We start from the raw sequence: 20484 nt of genomic DNA, 5'->3' as shown, positions 1-20484 counted from the left end.
CAAACCGGACCCTGCATTCTTCATTTGAGGCCCTTCCCCATGCCCACCTCTGAGGGAAGTGCAGAACAGACCTTTTCAGTGGTGGCTCCCTGTATGTGGAATGTTCTCCCCTAGGAGGTCCCCAGGAGGTATGCCTGATGCTAGCATTATCTATTTTTAGGTACCAGGCAAAACCCCTTCCTTGGTACTCGGATTTTTGGCTCTTAATGTGAAGGACTTTTAAGTATCAGTGGCCTTTTTTAATGTTGCAAGACCTATCTTTATTTGTACTGATCTGTTTTTAGATTGCGTTGTGTTTGTTGTTATAATGGGTTTTAATTTTATTGTTGTAAGTTGCTTTGGGTTGCTTTGCAAGGAAAGTGACAACAACAACAATAATAAATATGTCTTACTTCAAAGTACCTACGGATAGCTCTGCTGGATGAGGCCAAAAAGGCATATGTAGTCCGTTTTATTCTCACAGATGCCTATGGGAATCCTGCAAGTAGAACATTTTCATTTACTTATTTCTTTATTTATATTTCCATTTATAGACCTCTTATTATCTGAAAGATCTCAAAGTGGTTTACAACAGAATACACAAGGTACGATAAAATATATATATCAAATTAATTTACAAAGCAAAATACATGAACAATATCCATATCCATAAACACAGAGCAGGCCACAAGGGACCGAAGTGCAAAAGATCCAAACACTGGAATTCCTTGCATAGGCCTCAGGAAGAATGTATTTGCAGCTGATCCTCTGAGCTCTGATAAACCAGGCAGGTGATGGGGATTTAGCACCCATCAACAGCGCTCATGTGATCAGGGAAAACGGGGTCCAAAAACTGTCTGCTCCCTGGGCTTCCGTGGTGACATGTCTCGGTTCCTCCATCCAGGGTGTGGTGTGTACGGTCACACTCCAGTCACCCCAATGCACCGCCCTTTCCAGTCATCTTCTGCACAGACACCAACCAGCCCCAACTGTGACCACCCGGGTCGACGCCTCATCCTGCCCTGCCGCTGCCACCGCCACCCAGGTGCTGGTCCCAGACAAACGGATCCTGGATGAGATGAAATGGCTGCCACCACTGCTGCTTCACCGGGGAGATGCTGCAAGCATCCTCAGGCGTTCACCATGGCCCCACCGCAACCACCCCAGGAAGGGAGGCGCTGTTGCTGGCTCTGCCGCCACCTCTGCAATATCACGGCTTGCTGATGTTGCTGAGCAGCAATGAGTGTAACAGTGCACTCCCCACTTGTGACTCCCAGCAACTGGTATCCGGAGGCATACCGCCTATGATACTGGAGGTAGTGCACAACCATCACCGTGAGTAGCCATTGACAGCCTTGCTCTCCATGCATTTGCCCAGCCCCCTTTCAAAGCCATCCAAGTAGGTGGCCATCGCTACTTCCTATGGCAGTGAATCCCACCATTTAACTGTGCACTGTGTGAAAAAAATACTTCCATTGTCTGTCCTGAATTGTATTCCATCAATGTCTGGAGGGCACCAGATTGGCTACTGTTGCAATACACACACACGCACAGCATGAAATGGACTACAGCAGGTGCCAGAGCCTCATATTTCTTGTATTTGTTTTGTACAACGCTTACTGGTATTATTATTATTAATATTAATATTTGCTACTTTAAAAAAAGTCTCAAAGCAACTTAGCAAGATAAAATGCAACAGTTAAAAACACTTAAAACCAGAAAATGTAAAACAATGTATAATAGAAAATAGCTAAATTGCTCGTCCAATAACATGATATGGGCAAGCTCTACCCACCCCACTGAAAAGATGAGAAACACCAGAGACTGGCCTGCCTGTGTTTCTATGCTGGTCGTGGAGGGAGAGACTTTCTTTCCTCTGTGGCAACTTCAGAAAACAAGGTGGCTGCTGGAGAAGGAATGGAGCAAACTGCCCTTCCTCAACCAGTCCTCTCTATAGCCCGCGTGGAATTCCTGGTCTCTTCTGGCTACCAGGTGAGTTGTTAAATGTCATGCTTCTGTATATTGGTATGATGGTAACGACAATGACTGCAGTCAGGCTTTTGGAATATATAGAGCAGAGAAGGGGAACCTGTGATCCTCTAGATGCTCTTGGATTCGGTCAGCTTCAGCCACTGTATCCAACAGGGATGATGATGGGAGTTGCAGTGTAACAACATCTGGAGAGCCACAGGTTACCCATCCCTGATGCAGAGCTTTTGAATTGCCTGTAAATAGGTGCATTTTCAAAAGGTCTCTCATTATTATTATTTAAAAAAAACAATGCAGATCAACATCTTTTTTGTGTGTTTTTTTTTTTAACCCGAATTGACATTTGGGCGCATGTGTGTGTAACATGTCACGGAACCACTCTGTTTGCCCATGCAAATCAGCACAAAGGCAGGGGTATTTTCAGGCTGCTGCGCAATTAAGAGGTAGGTCAGATTTAATGGAAACATCTGTCATTAACCCTTTTACAGAGGCTGCCTGAGGGGAATCCTGGTGAATAAAAGCTGTACTGTGTTAGATCTTACCTTTAGCGCTGCGGAGCGCCAGCAGTTAGCATAATGCACAAGTTCTCCCATTCCGGCAGCGTTTGCTCTGGAACACTGAGGACTGTGCAGACAGAGAAAACGAAACATGGCTTTCCCCATCCTTCCCCCTTTGCGATCTGTCTGTCTTGCAAAAAGTTATGAGAACGTAGATGACTTAACGACTGGTTGTTATAGCTATCCCCTGTATTGTATCATGGCTTGGGTGTGTTCATGTGATTGGGGGAGGGGAGAGACATACAGAGCTAATGGAAATCCCAGGGATGGAAGGCCCTTTTACCAAAGCCTTCCCGCGAATGTATGAGATGAGATGCATTTGCTTGCCAGGAGCGCACCGCTTTCCTGCGTGGGAAGGGCGGGGCTCTTGCGACACATATGTCATCCTATTCGTGAGTGTGTGTTTGTTCTTTAAATATAAACTAGGACACAGAATAAGCCAGAAAAAGGTAGATCATGACTAATACTTGGGGTTGTAGTCCACTAAGTCCTACTCAGACTAGACCTACTGAATGTTGCAATTAATGGATCTAAGTTAGTAGTGCCTGTTAACTTCAATGAGTCTACTTGGAGTAGGACAAGCATTGAATATCACCCATGAGTTTTAAGTGTTAACTGCAGTTTATAAGCACTTTTGATCATGGCTGTTGTTACCAGTCACTACAAGTGATGTTCTCTTTGCAGATTAAACTTGGAATATGTTTTTTAAACAATCAACGGTGAGCAGACTAAGCAGGTTTTCATGCACTGTCAGTAGAACTCTAGGTAGGTTTTACAGTGATTTAAAAGACAAAACATGAAAATCAGTCTGAATTTTTTTTAAAATAGCAAAGCCCAAGATTTGAATCAACTTGTGAAATGCAGCTGTCTTTGAGTCTCTGCAACGTTTCCTGACTATAATATATCCCATGTCCTCGTTCTTGTGTGGTATTTTCCCATCTCCCTGCTCCTTCTTTTCCCCTCCCTTTCAGGCTCCCCTCACAGCCTTTTTGCAACACCAAGCTCCCACAATATCCACAGACCCTTGTGTGAGGTTTTTTTTTAATCTTCACAACCAGACAGGCCTTCCACTTCTACAGTGTCTACTCTGATTTTCAACATTCCATGACTGACCCTTCCCCCTCCAGATTAAAAATGTTTATAAGTATGTTTCCTTAAAAAAAAACCCTACTGTGTGAACAAAACAAAATGATTAAAGTGCTTTAGAAATATTTATCGCCATCATTATCACTCCTTTTTGTTTTAAGGCCAGGAATCGTTATCTGGAAGCTCTTTCAGTCTCAGATCCACTCTTGATGAAGAAATTGACTTTGACAGCCCCGTCTGCACTATACATTTAAAGCAGTATCATACCACTTTCAGCAATCATGGCTTCCTCCAGAGAATCCTGGGAACTATCCTTTTTTAAGGGTACCAAGAGTCGTTAGAAGACCCTATTCCTCCCACAGAGCTACAGTTCCTAAGGTGGTTTAACATTCTATCCCTCTTCCCAGGAAACGCTGGGAACTGGAACTCTGAGAGGGGAATAGGGGTCACCTAACAATTCTCAACAGCCTTAACAAACTACATTCCCCAGGATTCTTTGGGGGAAGCTGAGATTGCTTAAAGTGGTATGATACTGCTTTACATGTATAGTGCAGATGAGGCCAAAGTGAGTTGAAGGGTATTTTGCTTGAGACGTGTCACACCCCCTCCAAATATTCTGTATCATCCAACACTATGGTTGTTACCTCTTATGTCTCATTGTGGACAGAGCCTGCTCTGTGCGTGTGCATGCGAGTGTGTTATTTCCGAGTGACATTTAACAGTGTGGGAGCTTACATTTGGATCCCTTCTATCTTGGCTCAGGACTCCATCCTTCCACGTACGTTCTTTTTCATATTTTCTTCTGCAAGGCTTTTTGGTTGCCAACATGGAGGAGAGCCATTGTTGGAAGTGCGTTGGCGTCAAGCAAGGTGCTGGCAGAGGGGAGGGAAACCCTTCTGTGTCAAGAGGGCCTGGGCATGGCTCGGTTCGGCAGCCTATTCCTCTCTCTCGCATCTCGCTCTCTGCCTCCTGCCAACAGTTTCTGTTTGCCCTCATGCCAAGACTTATTGGGGGAGACTGTGTGGTGTGTGTCATCTTCATGGCTGTCTAATTAATAACCCAGCTGACAGTTTCCATAATAATTACCTTACCTAAAGTGAAGGCGAAAACAGAGCAAAATCCCTGTGCGTGTATTTAAATGAGACATGTTAACAACACTCATCCTTCCCCTGCCCGCCCCAGTCATAATCACATGCTGATTTCCAATAGCAATCAGGACTACAAGTGGCCTTTCCTCTCTCTCTCTCTCTCTCTCTCTCTCTCTCTCTCTCTCTCTCTCTCTCTCTCTCTCTGTGTGTGTGTGTGTGTGTGTATGTGTGTGTTGGGTTTTGCTTGCAGAAACTGACAAGGCAGTTTTCTTCCAAATGCCTGCCAGTCTTGACTACCTTGTAGTAAAACTCTGGCCTGTGGAGGACTCCTGGAATGAATGGGAGACAAGAAACAAAATGATAATGTCTTGGGGACCATTCGACGGTTGGGGAGCATCCATCAAAGTGAGAATGTCTATTCCATACGGTTTTATAGAGCGAAGGAGATGGATCCTATGGGACAGAAGGGTTCTAAAAATCACAACAACAGCAGCACCACCACCAACAGAACATAGAAGCTAACTTATGCTGAACCAGACCTTCATTCCATCTGGCTCATTTGTGTCTACACTGAGTAGCAACAGCTCTCCAGGGTTTTAGCAGGAGTCTTTTCCCAGCCCTACCTGAAAAGTGCCAGGGATGGAATGTGGGACCTTTTGCATGCAAAGCAGGTGCTTTACCCACCTAGCTACGGCCCTTCCCTCAATAAATAATAACATTAACAATTAAGGAGCACATTCCCTCAAGAATTAATTAATAGCATGATTCCAGGCTCTGAAGCTACATCCAAACTTTTCCCTGTAGAGTATTTCCCTGGCCTAGCGCAATCTTTTACCCCCCCCCCTGCAGTGTAACCAATTCAGGCATTATAATGTTTAAAATGATTTTTAAAATATTATTATTATCATACCTCATGCTGAAGCCACTTCTCTTAAGCATCCTGTGTTTTGAGTCCAATTCTCCTAGAGAACTAGGTTAGCGTTCTTGATAAAATGTTAGACGTTGGACTGGGGAGTGCTAGGTTCAAATCCCATTAAGTTCACAAGGTGATCTTGGGGCAGTCACTGACTCCCAGCCTTTCCTACTTCACAGGGTTGTGGTGAAGACAAAATGAAGCAAACGTAACATAGGAATCAGTCTGTTTCTGGTATATGTGAGTTTTGCATGTCATCATTCTGTCCCATTTCCATATTAATCTATGAATTTGTGTGTTATGTGTGAAAATTCATGTTTATATACATATTTCAATGTGTGTTTAAAAATTATTTTATCACAAATACATATTTATGTATGTATTTATCCTAATGTACACATTTGTACACATTTCTAAATGTACTTTATCCTAAAATATGTATTTTTAATGAGTTTTGGAACCTTTTTTTTGAGCTGGGAACTGTTGAATAACATTCGGAGAAGCACAAAATCTGAGGGATATTCCAGTCCATGTATTAGTTCAGGAGGTGAGAATTACATCAGTTCACTTCAAAATTATTGTTGTTGTTAATGAAATTTATAGCCTGCCCTTTGAGCCAGTGTGGTGTAGTGGTTAAGGTGTTGGACTATGACATGACCCTGGGCCTCTCAGCCTCATGAAAACCCTATTCATAGAGTCGCCATAAGTCGGAATCGACTTGAAGGCAGTATATTTATGTTTTTTTCCTTCCAGAAGGAGCCCAGGGCGGCAAACAAGTGACAAAACACTAAAAACCATCTATAAAACATATTAACATAAAAAACTTGAAAAAATCATTAAAAAATCTTTAATTTTTTTTCTTAAAGAAAGAATATTTTTAAAAACATCTTAAAACAGTTCCACCACTGATGTGGAACAAATCCGGAACAAACAAAATTATCTTCTATCCCTTGAGGCCAGGAAGAGTTGACCACAAGCATTCATTTTGGGTCTTCCCAGCCGGGGTGTAATCATCCAGGGTCTCGGGGGGGGTATCTTAGACCCTTTACTTTTTTAGGAACAGGGTCCCTATGTCTTCAGCATCCTATGAGACAATCAGCTTGAAAGGAGAGTGTGTTAGCCACTGAGAAGAGTCTTCTGACATGCTTCCTTGTCCATACCTGCTGATTGGAGCCAATCAGAGTGAAAGGAGGTGAATCAGCCATTGAGAAGACTGTTCTCAGCAGCTAACACTCTCCCCGTGCATGCTGATTGGCTCCTAAGGATATCTGTTGTTGTGGGAGAAGGCATTAACAAGGATCTCATTCTCAACCCAGCAGCAAAAAAGGGGGCATGGCTATGACTAACATGAAGGGACTCTGCACTTCTGAATTAGTTTCCCAGAGGAATTTCGGCTGTGGCCCCTGCTGGAAATGAGATAAGTCCTTAAGTTAAGCCTTTTTTCATATTCTCCTTGAGTGTTTTTTGCCTGGTTGGAAAATGTCCTTGATCTCTGATCCAGCCTCTTGCTTTCCTGGATGGAGGACTGAGAGGGGTGTGCGAGTGTTTGTAGAAAGTACGCTGAGGTACAAAGGTAACATGTATAGTCGTTGCTCTGCCCACTTTTGCCTTGAACCCCGCCCACCTCTGGCATGACATGGCTCCTGGAAGGTTGCCTAGAAGCGAAAACAGCCCTTGGGCTGAAAAAGGTTGTCCCACCCTGGTTGTCTTATAGCGTGAACTGAGGCTTGACAGGCGTTCCCTGCGTGCCCAGTGGTTCCAGAGCCTTCAGTCGCTCTTTCCATTTTCCTTGCCTCTAAGATGAACAGCATGAGAGCATGCTGACTATATATATAACATGCCAATTATATATATATATGTCCTTGTAAAACATAAAGGCAAAGGTAAAGGTATCCCCGCACTTATAGTGTGAGTCGTTTCCGACTCTTAGGGTGACGTCTTGCGACGTTTACTAGGCAGACCCTATATATGGGGTGGGATTGCCAGTTCCTTCCCCGGCCTTTCTTTACCCCCCAGTATATGCCAGGTACTCATTTTACCGACCACGGATGGATGGAAGGCTGAGTAGACCTCAACCCCTTTTACCGGAGATTCGACTTCCTCCTTCCGTTGGAATCGAACTCTGGCCGTGAGCAGAGCTCCATCTGCGTTACTGCCGCTTACCACTCTGCGCCACGGAGGGTCTTTTGTAAAACATACCTGACCACCATCTGGCAACCATCCAAGAAGCCTGGCTATCTCTTTAGCTGCCCGGGATGCTGTTTTCTTTTAAAAAGAAAGAGAGAGAGAAACAAGGCTCCTGTGCAGATTTGCATGCTGCCAGATGGCTCTTGGTAAACATGGGCAAACTGCACTGGTGCAGTTTCCTTTATGACGCACCACGAAAGGCAGGAGTTGGGCAAGCCACTGTCAAGCTGTTTTTTCTTCCCTACACTCAGAAAATGCAGAGAATGATGTTTGGCAGGGGCAGAATGACTGAAATGAAGGGGAAATACCCAAGTCTCAAAAAGTTGATGTCCAACCTAAAAAAATGCACACAGGATGTTGTCATATACTGAGTTAGATAGTTGGCCCTTGTAGCTTTCTCTTGCCTGTGCTGACCAGCAGTGACTCTCCAGGGTTTCAGATGGAGGTCTCCTCCAGCCCTACATGGAGATGTCACGGATCAAAACTGGGACCTTCTGTAAGCAAAGCATGTGCTGTACCACTGAGCTACAGCCCTACCCATATTCAGGTTCAGACAAAATGTTAGGAAAGGAAGGGTTGGGGTACCATGTTAGATTTTGCATTGGGAGAGGGAAACAAGATGTAAAGATCCTTTGGAATATATTCGCTGTTACGCTGCAGTTGATAAATAAATTAGTCTCTGGCTTTCTGTAGACAGTTTTTGATATGGATATGGAGGCATTGGATGGAACTGTAAGGGGATGTAATTTTGTGTGTGTGTGTTATTTTTTGAATGGCTCAGGGGGAGGGGCTTATAATTAGTGCCAGGGGCATCGCTAAGCATGTTAATGCCTTGGGGCACAGGCTCATGAAACAAATTTTCATACAGTTTGCATATGCTAACTTACATCTATTGATACCTCTGTAGAAATGAGTAGAACAATCCAAACTATAAGAAGCGGGTGAAATATATGCTGGTGTAACTTAGCCCTATTCCAAACTCAGTTCAGGAGTGAGACTGAGCCAGCCCAACCTTGGCAGAGGGAAAACAAGCCTTTAAAATAGAGTTTGACTTACTCCATCATTTTTGGCAGTGTGACGTCCACTGGGTTGCTTACTTAGCTGAACAGAGTCACTTAACAGGGTGACTTAACATGAGTTCCAAACAGAGTTTGGAAGCTCCCCCTGCCATGTACCACCCCTGCTACTCCCCTGGCCACTAAACCAGAATGCCCTTTTTCAGGATTTACCCCAGCCTTGGCTAAGACCCAACTGAGCTGGAATGGAGGGCTTGCACCTGCGTTATCTCCAGCTGAGTTGGAATGAGGGCCTTCAGCCAGTATAGCACCATCTGAGCCCACTTTCAGCCGGAGATCCCCCTACTCCAAACTCCTCTCATCCCAGCAGATCTTGCGTTTGGATTGCTCCCTAAAATGGAGGGTGGGTGTGATGAGTCACCTCTGCTCTAGAAGCTGAAAAATAAAATATCATGTCCCCATTCCCACTCCCCTAAGATCTCCAGTGAACAAACAACCCAAAACACACAGAGCAGAGGGAATTTTAACAGCTACTAGGAAATAGTTTATTGAAATGAATTCAACAATGTGGTGGTATAGAGATTAGAGTGTTGGTGGTGAAAGTGTTGGATGAAGGCAGGGGGGACAAACGTTTGAATCCTCACTCAGCCATGAAGAACAGTGCCTGATGTTGGGCTGATCACATTCCTGCTCAGGGTAATGTACCTCTCAAGGTTGTTATGGGAATAAAGTGGAAGAGAGCAATGTGTTTCTCTTGCAGCAATTTGGAGAAAGAATGAAATGAATGAAATGAATGAATGAATGAATGATACCATTCCTCAACTTGCCATATGTGTGTGTGTGTGCAAAGGAGAATGTAAGCTGAACAGTTAATGTACATGACAACTGGCCATTGTTCACATTTGCCAGGCCTCATGGAGAATGTGCACATAATCCATCCATGAAGAGGGAATGGTGCACATTTCCCAGTCAATATACATAATGTTATGTTATGTTATGTTATGTTAATGTTTATTTATACCCCGCCTTTCGGCCAAAAGGCCCTCAAGACGGCTTACAGAAAAAGTAAACACAAATATAAAAACACATCAACAAGGCAATACATCAACAAAGCAATACATCAATAAGCAATACATTGTACAAAAAAATAAATTAAATAGCAAATAACATTATATTAAGAAAAAATATCCAGGAAGGCATTCTGTCTCACCTGAATTTACAACTATTTCAACAACGGTACACCAGTCCGAAACAGCAATGGCCTGTGGCTCAGGCCAAGAGTAGTACAGGGAAATGTGCATGTATGGACTGAATTTTGTACGTATTCTGGCCATTATGCCAGAAATGTGTGTATCTTGATTGGATTTTGTTCATTCTCTGAGCAATATGTACATTCTCTGGTCAGTGTACGTACTCCAAGAAACATGTGAGGTTCTTGTTCAGAAGTATGCAATCTACGTTGTCATCCCCCGGCTGCTCCTGGTCCACACCCTAATCTTACATGCCCCACAACATATCCTCCCACTAATCAGCCAAGCAGCATGAAGAAGGGCTGGTCCTCCAGATGAAGATTAATTTTTGTGTGCAGTCCACCCCCCTTTTCACCACTCTCATCTGTTTCCCAGTCAGCTGAGCAACACAAGGGGGACTGCAGTGAGAGGAAAGTCGACATACCTATCTATATATCTGTTTTGTTGTTATGTGCCTTCAAGCTGATTACAACTTATGGCGACCCTATGAATCAGCGACCTCCAAGAGCATCTGTTGTGAACCATCCTGTTCAGAACTTCTAAGTTCAGGTCTGTGGCTTCCTTTATGGAATCAATCCATCTCTTGTTTGGCCTTCCTCTTTTTCTACTCCCTTCTTCCCCCCCCCCCAGCATTATTGTCTTTTCTAGTGAATCATGTCTTCTCATTATATGTCCAAAGTATGATAACCTCAGTTTCATCATTTTAGCTTCTTGTGACAGTTCTGGTTTAATTTGTTCTAACACCCAATTATTTGTCTTTTTCGCAGTCCATGGTATGTGCAAAACACTCTTGACTATCTCCTGGGAGGTGAGGGAAGAGAACAGATAAAGGATTGTTGTTCCTGAATCAAGTTCATATATGCACCCAAAACGTGGGTTCATTTCAGCAAACTGTTTTATAGCACCTGTTGAGGCTTCATTGTCCCTCTCCTTTCCCTTTACTTTTTTAGAAGCCAAATACTCTGTGCTCATACGCTCCCTTACTTGGAAGTAAACCCCATTTAATTCAATGAGACACACTTCTGAGGAAAAACACTGATAGGCACAGGTTGTCAAAACCGCTACATCACACTTTTTTTTCTGACCGTGTCAACTTTTATGCCTGTGAGAGAAGGCTCTTTATTCACATCTTTGCTATTCTCTCCCCCCCCCATCACTTTCTCTTTCTTCATCTACCACTCTTTAAGATGGCTATTACCTTCAGGCTTCGACCTTAGGCGGAGCCATGAACACCAAGTCATGTTATTCAGAGTGAACTAACACCAGTAGTCAGGAAGGAACAATGTCGTTCAAGCCAGATAAAATAAATCTCGCATTTCCTGTTAGGAGACTGGGCCAAGAGCAATGATGAGCCGAAACAGAGAAAGAGAGAGAACGCACATGCACAAGGGACAGACATGGCCACAACCCGTACTTGAAAACACAAAAATGAAAACAAACGTACTGTAGTGACAGGGAAGAAGTCAGGAGGAGAGACCAAAAAATTCATAACACAGGGAGCTTTGCCAGGCATCAAACTCGGAACGTAACACGTGCTGGATTTAAAACAAAACAAAACAAAAATCCTGGCTTTCTTCCCACTGAAGAGCATTGCTGTTTGCAAGCATCTCTACAAAAATAAGGTGCAGTGAAAAGACTTTTTTGTGCAGAAATGCTGTAATGTTGATAAGCACGCCTTTTTCACTGAACAGACAGGGTGGACAACTGGTAGCCTGCATAGCAGATATGGCCCTCAAGGCTATTTGATTTGGCCCCTCGGTCCCTCTGCCAAGGTGTAATCAAGGTGCTGTGAAAAGGGTTTTTCGCTCATACACAATTTCATTCAGAAGGAAAAAGAAAAGAAATATTAGTTTATGTTTCATCTCTCTTTCTTGATGTTGTATTTGCAAACTTCTCTGCAAGTTGTAAATCTATGTTCAGGTCATGCACTGCCTGAATGCAGTTCTTCCGTGGCTGGAAGCCTTTGCTACTATTGTAGGTATGTAAAATATGCATACTCCAATTATTATTATTATTATTATTATTATTATTATTATTATTATTATATCCATCTATGGAATGCTCTCCCCAGTGAGGTCCGCCTCATACTTTCCTTGACATCTTTTTGGCGCCAGGTAAAATTTACCTTTTTTCCCCAGGCATTTACTAGACAGAGAAGATGTTGTCTGTCATTAGTATGCTGCCAAAGCTTCCTGTTTTGCTGTTCTGCTATTTTGTTTTTATAGTATGATATGGTTGTTTTTGTTTTTAACATTATTGTTAGTTGTCTGAAGACCTTCAGTTGGCAAGTGATTAATAAATCTAAATCTAAATAATAACAACAACAACAACAATAACAATAATCCCATCAAAAATTAAAATAAGCATCCAAAATTAAAATGTGCAAAACAAGCCCATTAAAACAGCACAATTTAAACATTTTAAAACTGTTAAAACAGCAATTAAAATTATCCCCCCCCCCAAAAAAAAGTCCACTACAGGTTCGGGTTATGGATGTCTCACATGCTCCCTCCATAGCCTCTCAGACATTCTAAACCCTACCTTGATTTCCAAGTCTTGTCGTTTGCCACCTGGGCATCAAGAGTGACAGCAAACCTGGTGGGAAGCCAAGAATCACCAGAGAAGCACCCGTTGGGCTGCCAGAAGGCTCTGTTGCCAGGGGTCTCCTTGGATCAACTCCGGAGAAGGAAAAAGATCCTGCTGCAAACAATGACTCTGCAGATGGCCAGGAAGCGAAGGAGCTGGCAGTGAGAATATACATTTCCCAATCTCCTCTGGTCCTTTCTTGGGTTATCAGCTCCCTATTGAGGTCAGTTGCTGGCCTCTAGTTGCAGACCTTCCTTGCTGCTTCTCAGGCTCCCACACTAGGTGCTGTTCATGGGCAATAAATGAGCTGATTAAGAGGTTTTCCAGTTTCTTTGTGTCAGATTAGCACAGAAAATGTGAGAGAATGAGTCTGGATGCTTCTTTCCTTTTCTTTAATGGGATTCCTACTCCACACTAGCAATTTAAATGGTAACATTTTTTTTTAAAGATTGCTTAAATGTCTAATGAATTCAATGGGTGATATCCAACTAGCCCATAGAATAGTCACTGAAGTGAATGGGCTTAAGTAAAAGTCCATTTTCAATGGGACTGTTCTGAAATGACTAACATTGGATCTCACCCAATATGTTTAACCAGTAGAACCTATTTAGTCAGAAGGACACACCACTGAATTTAGTGGAGCTTACTCCCAGGAAACTATGCACAGGACAGCAGTCATTTTGATCCTAATAAATTAGATATTTTTCCCTATCTACTGCTGCTCTTTGGGGTGTATATATTTCTATCAGGGCCCCCAAGAGTTACCTATGGTTTTTTTATTTATTAAATGGAACTGTTTTGAATTTCTTTGTGTTCTCTCTGCTTCAATCTGTGTTATGAGTTCTGAGTTGTTCTGAATAAAATGAAGCCCTGTGTTCCCCATTCATTATAATGGAGAATTAAAAAATAGCTATAACTTTTCCCCCTCTTGGCCAAAGTGGATGAAATTACAGGCACATGAGCCACTCCAGATTGGTTAAAGCTATCAAACTGTATATAAAAAATCCAGGGGCTTTTTGTGGGGCAATTAACTTTCCTGTATAATTTCTTATCAAGTGGGGGGAACAAGGGTTTTTTCTTTTTTTCCGTAAAATAATTCAGAATTGCCTAGGTGGTGTGCATTCTTGCTCGTATTTTTTAACAGTTTTCAGCTTTCCACCAGATCTTCCTTTATGGTGTATCTTTGTGTCCTCTGATAGGTCTTACAGGCCTTCAACAGGTCATTCATTCATTGGCAATCACTCGTGGCTGAGTAAGATTGTCTTCCAAGATAAGATCTTTGCTTGGAAGACCCCTGTGCATGAATTTGTTTTATGTGGGGGGATCGGCACACAGCGATCAACACACAATCTTGACAGAAAAAGGCTTTGGTCCAATGGCATGGATACTACGATGATTGGAAGTCTTTTATCTGCTGCAGCCTCCATCCACTTTCACAGCTGTTGTAACATACATATTGTTATCCCCTGCCTGTTCTGCCATTGAGGACTTTCTTGGATCGTTCTTTGTCTGGTTCCTCTCCCTTGACCTTACTGCCATGGGTGACCCTGCTGGGAGTACATGACTCCCGTTGGCATCGCTCACAGGGTTCATTGGAACACGCAAGCCCACTCACCACTACAAGGTGATGATCCAGCGAGGGGACCTTCAACAGGCATTACCATGTGAGGCTATCAAGAAAGCTGCCTGAAAATCTTTTTTGTTTGTTTGTTAAATTGGAGTAACATAGGATTTTAAAAATACACAAATAATGCTTTTAACTTTTAGACAAAAGCTTGTGCTGCTGTGCTTCAACACAAAACAATCCAGAACTCATCAGTGCACCACAGACAACATTTTGGACAGCCTTACTTCTTGCATAACCTAGGGAAACATAGAGATATATAGGAAATACAGCACAAACATTTACTGAAAGAGAGCAACATGAGGCATTGTGGGGGACCTAATCTGACTGGGGGGTATTTTTTACTGATTTCTCCTTCTAGGCTCACAATATAAGGAACCATTAGGCCACATAAGGTTCATTCTTGTTGCTATGTCATTAATCCCCTTATAACAGAAATGTAATTCAAGTTAAAAGTAATTTAACAGTACATGGACATCTGCAAAATTCAAGGATTTTGTCAATGCAAAGTTAATACAAACAACAATTTCAGATCAAAAAGAAAATATAACTAGACATGCCCACACATCATATGACTCAACGAGGCATTTCCAGCATTGCACCTCCAGCATCTATATGAATTAAATAATAACTTGGGGGGGATTGAATCACCCTGATTTGCCTCATTATTTAGCTCCCAGAGAGAGATGATGTACACATCTATTTTTTAAAATTTCTCCTGAAAATCCATCAGCATTTTTAGTACGAATCTGTCCCAATACACACGTTGGTATGCATTTTTGCCTCATGTACACATTTTTGCAAAGCAATTTCCCTTAATGTAGCATTTTTGTATGTTAGTTTCACTAATATATGTGTTTTGATGCCTGCTTTACCCCAGTATATGCATTTGTGTGCACATTGCTTGACTGGAGAACTGCATTGCAAAATTCAGAGAAGTGTAAAATCCCAAGCACAGATGTATTTTGGTTCTTGCATTGTTTTGGAAAGTGCAAATTAGGTAGGTTCTCCTAGAAATGTGAACTGAATCAAATTTCTCTCCCCCTCCTAACTGCCCTGGTCACCTGAACATGGGCTAGGAGGGTGGGCCATCTTCTCCTTCTCCTGAGACAGTCAGGTGTATTGAGCTGACCTTTGGATGATGAGTAATGCTTGCTTATTTGAAGGAATGACTTACTCAAGTGGCATCCTGACAACGTAGAGGTAGTAATTGGGATTCCTTGCGCTGGTTCCTGCATGAACTGCTCTTGGACTGTGTTCAGTTTTCTGAGAAGCAAATTGGAGATGGTGCCCCAGGCATTGCAGTAATAATACTCAAGCACAGTAGTTTGTTTCATCTTCAAAGCGCTGTACAAACACCAACTAATTAGAAGTGTGTGTGCGTGTGTGTTTCCCCCCCATCTTTGAAAGACATAGCAAAAGAGTAGAATGAAGATGAGCTCTGGCTGTGATTTATTCCGATGTCAAAAATGCTTTCTATTAAGCCCTTTCGCAGGAGGTTGTTTAGGAAACCCAGTAACCCCAGAGTGGGAGGGAGAGTCTTGTTGTGATTTGAAAAATGTCCAAGGGATGATGATAGAGAGATAATTCAGAGGCAGCCAAAGCAAGTGCAAAATGAGTTGCCAGGTAGATTGTTTTGGGAAGGGCATTTAGCTCATATTTAGGGAGGACAAAAGGCCAGCCCAGTTTACCACCACTGGTTTGTGGCTCTTGTATTACAACATTTGCACAGTAACATTCAGTGACACTTAGTATTTGGCAACATTTGACAGATAACATGTCACGGTAATAGTATTTAATGGTATGATACATAATGGTATTTAATGGTTGACAGCTTGTGAGGTTTCATATCTGAAACCTGCAGAAATCAAAAGAATCGAGATATCAACAAATCTGAAGTGTTCCCATGCTGCTGTGTTTGAAATTGCAGACTCAAATGGCAAATTGTGCTTTGAAATAGCTTATTAAAAGTTTTGACTGGTGCAACTGGAAAAGTCAGAACAAGGGGTTCCAACTTCACACTAGCATTTCGAGTAGTAGCACTTCCTTGCAAGATTTTTGCATTTCAAATTGAAGATTGATGCCTGCTCACTACAGCCAAAGGGGGAAAGGGACTATAGGGGGAAAAATAGCATGAGAAGCTGCAAGTGCAAATTTTCACATTTCACCAGAGATTTCAAAACCATGATTTCTTAATTTTGATCTGATGCACATTTCGTGAGTTGTGACCTGGCAACCCTATGTGAAGACCTGTTGCCTTCTCAACCTGTCTCTGCTTAAATTTCTCACCAAAATCAGAGGCCTTTTCAAACTTGCCTTTCTTGGCCATGATGACAATGATGATATATGGCTAAAGAAAACTGTTTGGTTTTACTTCCACTTCTTGCTGCTGGTGAACAAGAAGGAGGAAGAGGAGGCATTGCTCTGTGGTAAAGCACATACTTTGCATGCCAAAGATCCTGGGTTCAGTCCCAGGCATCTCCAGTTAAAAAGGCAGTGGGTGATAGGAATGGACTTTCTCTACCTGAGACTATGGACAGATGTTGCCAGTCAGAGTAGACCAAGGTTGGCGAACCTATGGCCTTCCAGATGTTGTTAGGCTCTAGCTCCCATTAGCCCCAGCCAGCATGGCCAATGCTCAGGAATTATGGGAGTTAGAGTCCAACAACATCTGAAGGGCCACAGATTCCCTATCCCTGCAGTAGATAACACTGGGCTCAAGCATCACCAACTTTTTTAGGCTCATGGATGCATTTAGATTTTTGAGGAAGTGCCGTGAGATAACTCCCTCTGGTCACTTCTCTCCCTGGAACAGTCCCCCTCACCCACCTACCCCAAGAGACATGCATGAAGAAAGTTGACTCACACATACTTTGCTTTTCCAAGATATCTGGGCAAAAGCCAGATTCAGCGGAATTAATATAAGCCTTGAAAAGCACATAGAGCTCAAAGAGGAAGCGGGAAAGAATGTCACTTTTCCAACTTCCTCCCTCAGCTCTATTTACTTTTTAAGGCAGAAAAAGGATGCCATCCTCACCTTTTTGTGACCAAGGGGACAGTGAATGGGGGGCATGTCTCAGAGGCTTTGTAGGCATAAGGGGAAGACCTCAAGGGCACTATTTTGCTCTCAGGTGCCACATTGGTGACCCCTGGGATAGATGGGGAAATTAATATACCCTGGTATAAAACAGATTCCTATATTGTGCTGTAGGTGCCTCTGGGGTGTTCAATATATACCTGAAGTACATTGATTCGTGTGTGAACATGTAAGGCAGGCGTGGGGACCATTTGGTCCTCCAGATGTTGCTGAAGTACAACTTCCATCAGCCCCAGCAAGCATAGGCAATGATGGGAGTTTTCCCTCCTGGTATATGGAGAGAGAGGGGATTTTACAGAAAAAGGGGAGGGATTATGAGAGCAGAAACACAATGTTCCCTATCAGTTCAAACTTTACAAGCTAGGAAGTAATATGATGGATATGAAGTAGCTCCCTAGGTTGAGAATTTACAAGTTAGACAACAAGGTGGATTTCAAAGAAAGGCAAAGCTGCATAATCTCTAGCATCATGGTATAGGAAGCACCAAACAATCTCAAGATAAGATTGTTCTTCAAGATAGCAAACCTCTGAAAAATAAAAGTTATTGGAGGGGGGGGAAAGCCCCCTTAAATGCTGTGAGCAGGTTGGAGATGGCTACAGATTGGCTCGCTGGATCATGGAGTTCACTGTTCGCTCGTCAGGGCCCCCCAATGTATTGTGCGTGCTTTATCTTGTTCTCTAGTTATGTAAACCCTGCTTGAAAAACACAAAGCAAAATTGGGGTTGAAGTCCCAATTGTGTCAATATGCTCAAATGATGTGGCAAGGTTGGGTTGCAAAATTTGATTTGTTAGAGAGAAGAAAGGGACAGGCCCGGGGGTTAGCAGAGCCTTGGCTTGACAAGAGAGGCAGCCATTGCCTGTCTGGGGAGAGATCATACTCTGTTTGGGATTTCCATCAATCTCACTCGCTTTTCTGGGGCTTCTCATGCCACTTTTGCTGGTGACAGATTGGAACAAAGCAGTGAGAAGCTGAGCGGTACTCCTCACAAGTCATCCCATCTCCACGGATTAAAAAAAAAGAAAAAACCACCCAGGTAATGTTGCTGCAAAGATATCTTGGCAAAAATGTAGTATTTCTAAGATGTGGGTGATACGATGGAGAGGAAGTCTGTTATGGGTTTCTCTCATTGCATAATGCATGCAACAGTTGTTGCGTTTCTCCCCCTCCCCTTAGGCAGAAAGCGTCAAGCTATGTTGTCTGCTCTGGAGAACACAGTGGACCAGTGCTGATGATATTTAGCATTTCAATAGTATTTCTGAATGTTCAAAGCACTTATGATTATGATTATTATCATGATTATTAATCGGATTTGTTAGTCGCGTGTTACCTGAAGGTATCCAAGCAACTTGTAACACTGTTAAAAACACACAAATATACCATTACAAAAACAGAACAAACAACAGCCCACTTAATCCAGGCGTTTGGCCCTTGATGTGAAGGATTTCAGACATTTGTGGCCTCTTTTAGCGGAGAAGGATCTGTAGACCTGTGTTTTATCTGTGTAGATGTGTTTCTAGGTTTTTATTGATTATGTTTGTTTTGGCTGGTTTTAATGTAATGGGTCACTTCTGTGAGAAAAAGCAGCTAACAAATCTTCATAACAGCAACAATCTCCATCAACAGCCACAAGAAGCTTTGGCAGCACACGAATAACATACAATATCATCTTAGCCTTTCAAACATCTGGGGGGGGGGAATACAAGTCTTTCCTTGGCTCCAAAAAGATGTCAATGACGGTCCCAAGTGGACCTCACTGGGGAGTGCATTCCACAGATGGGGAGCCGCAACTGGAAAGGGCTTCTCCCTTGTTACCACTTTCAGAGTCTCCTGCAGAGGTGGGACCTGGAGAAGAGGAAGATCAGAGGAAGATCTAAGGGTCTGGGTAGATTTATATATTCTATTGTTATCATCTTCACAAGAACTCTGTATGCTAGGAAAGCGTTACTATCCCCATATAGCCGCCTTGGGTTTCTACCATGAAAAGAAAGGCGGGGTATAAATGTAATAATTAAATAAATAAATATTGCAGATGGGGAGGGAGGACTGAAGCTGAGAAAGAATTGCTATTTAAGCTTTATTTTTCTTTATGTTCTTACATGTACTGTACATCTCACATTTCTTCCATCATGCAACCCTAGGAAGCATACACGTGGTTCTTCCCAGGAGGTCACACATCTAGGCACTGGCCTGACCCATATCTGCTTAGCTGCATCAAAGTGGCAGCCTCATGTACCTTCAGACTACATCCTGGCTCCCAGAAGAGGCAAGTTTTGAACCTGAGCCATACTGATTCTGGGCTTAGGCTCTTAGCCTCTATGCTACATCACTTTTCTTGCAGAATATGGATGAGTATTTAGCAAGTCATCAGCATTATCAGAGAGGGTGGAAGTGATCTTTTTAACCACCTGCTGTGGATAAAAATTCTCCTCATGGGATGAGCTGCATGGTTCAGATGCTCCATAGAAAGTGGCCTGTATGGCATCTCTAATGTTCTGCCAAATGGTGATGAGAATATTGTGATTTTGGTTGGATGCAGGTGTGGTACCTGAGGATTTAATTGGTATTCTCAGGACTTTGGGTAGGACATTAGAGACAACTGACATATGAAGAGGTCACGTGCAAACAGAGGCAAATTCAAAGGTCTGCATTTACCCCAATCAGGTGTAAATGTGTGATAAAAATCAACTCTTAGCCTTGGCAGGATGATGCCACATTTCTTTCCGATGATCTCGTATGCTCTTAGCTTGGTGTGTATGCTGCCATTGGTCGTGGTTTTGGATTGCAACCAAAGATGCTGTATCTATTTGAAAGCACTTATGAGTTAGTGATGATGAGCAAAAGGCAGACTTCCTGGATCCTATGACCCTTTGCGCTGTCAAAACAAAGAAACAACCCCTCCCCGTAGGATCCACGAGTTGGGTCTCAGGTTGGCACAATGGTATACAGGTCATAGTTCCAGCATTGGCATCTTATTCCAGAAATGGCACAGCTACTTTCTCCCTAATGGGCAATTTCAGATGCTTGCTGTGGCACAGATGCGGCCTCGGACAATGCCGCGGTGTGTTGTTATCTTAGTCTCCAGAAGACTGCAAGTTGCACAGAAGAGCTGT

At 42.9% G+C, this 20484-nt stretch overlaps 1 protein-coding gene across 6 annotated transcripts in view; it reads left to right on the top strand.

Moving 5' to 3' along the window:
- The window catches only part of SOX5 (SRY-box transcription factor 5), a 1141232-nt gene that overhangs the window by 455204 nt on the left and 665544 nt on the right, over window positions 1–20484 (top strand). For 2 of the 6 annotated variants that reach the window (XM_061638409.1, XM_061638410.1), the window contains exon 1: window positions 18180–18407. The exons of the other annotated variants lie outside the window; for them this stretch is intronic. The gene's annotated coding sequence lies outside the window, so the exon portion shown is untranslated. Of the gene's footprint in view, window positions 1–18179; window positions 18408–20484 lie in introns of those variants that run through there. 6 annotated transcript variants of the gene reach the window in all.

The sequence above is a fragment of the Rhineura floridana genome, chromosome 8, assembly GCF_030035675.1.
Source record: "Rhineura floridana isolate rRhiFlo1 chromosome 8, rRhiFlo1.hap2, whole genome shotgun sequence".
Taxonomy (NCBI): Eukaryota; Metazoa; Chordata; class Lepidosauria; order Squamata; family Rhineuridae; genus Rhineura; species Rhineura floridana.
The sequence above is the reverse complement of the archived record's forward strand: the minus strand, read 5'-3'. Positions and strand labels throughout refer to the sequence as shown.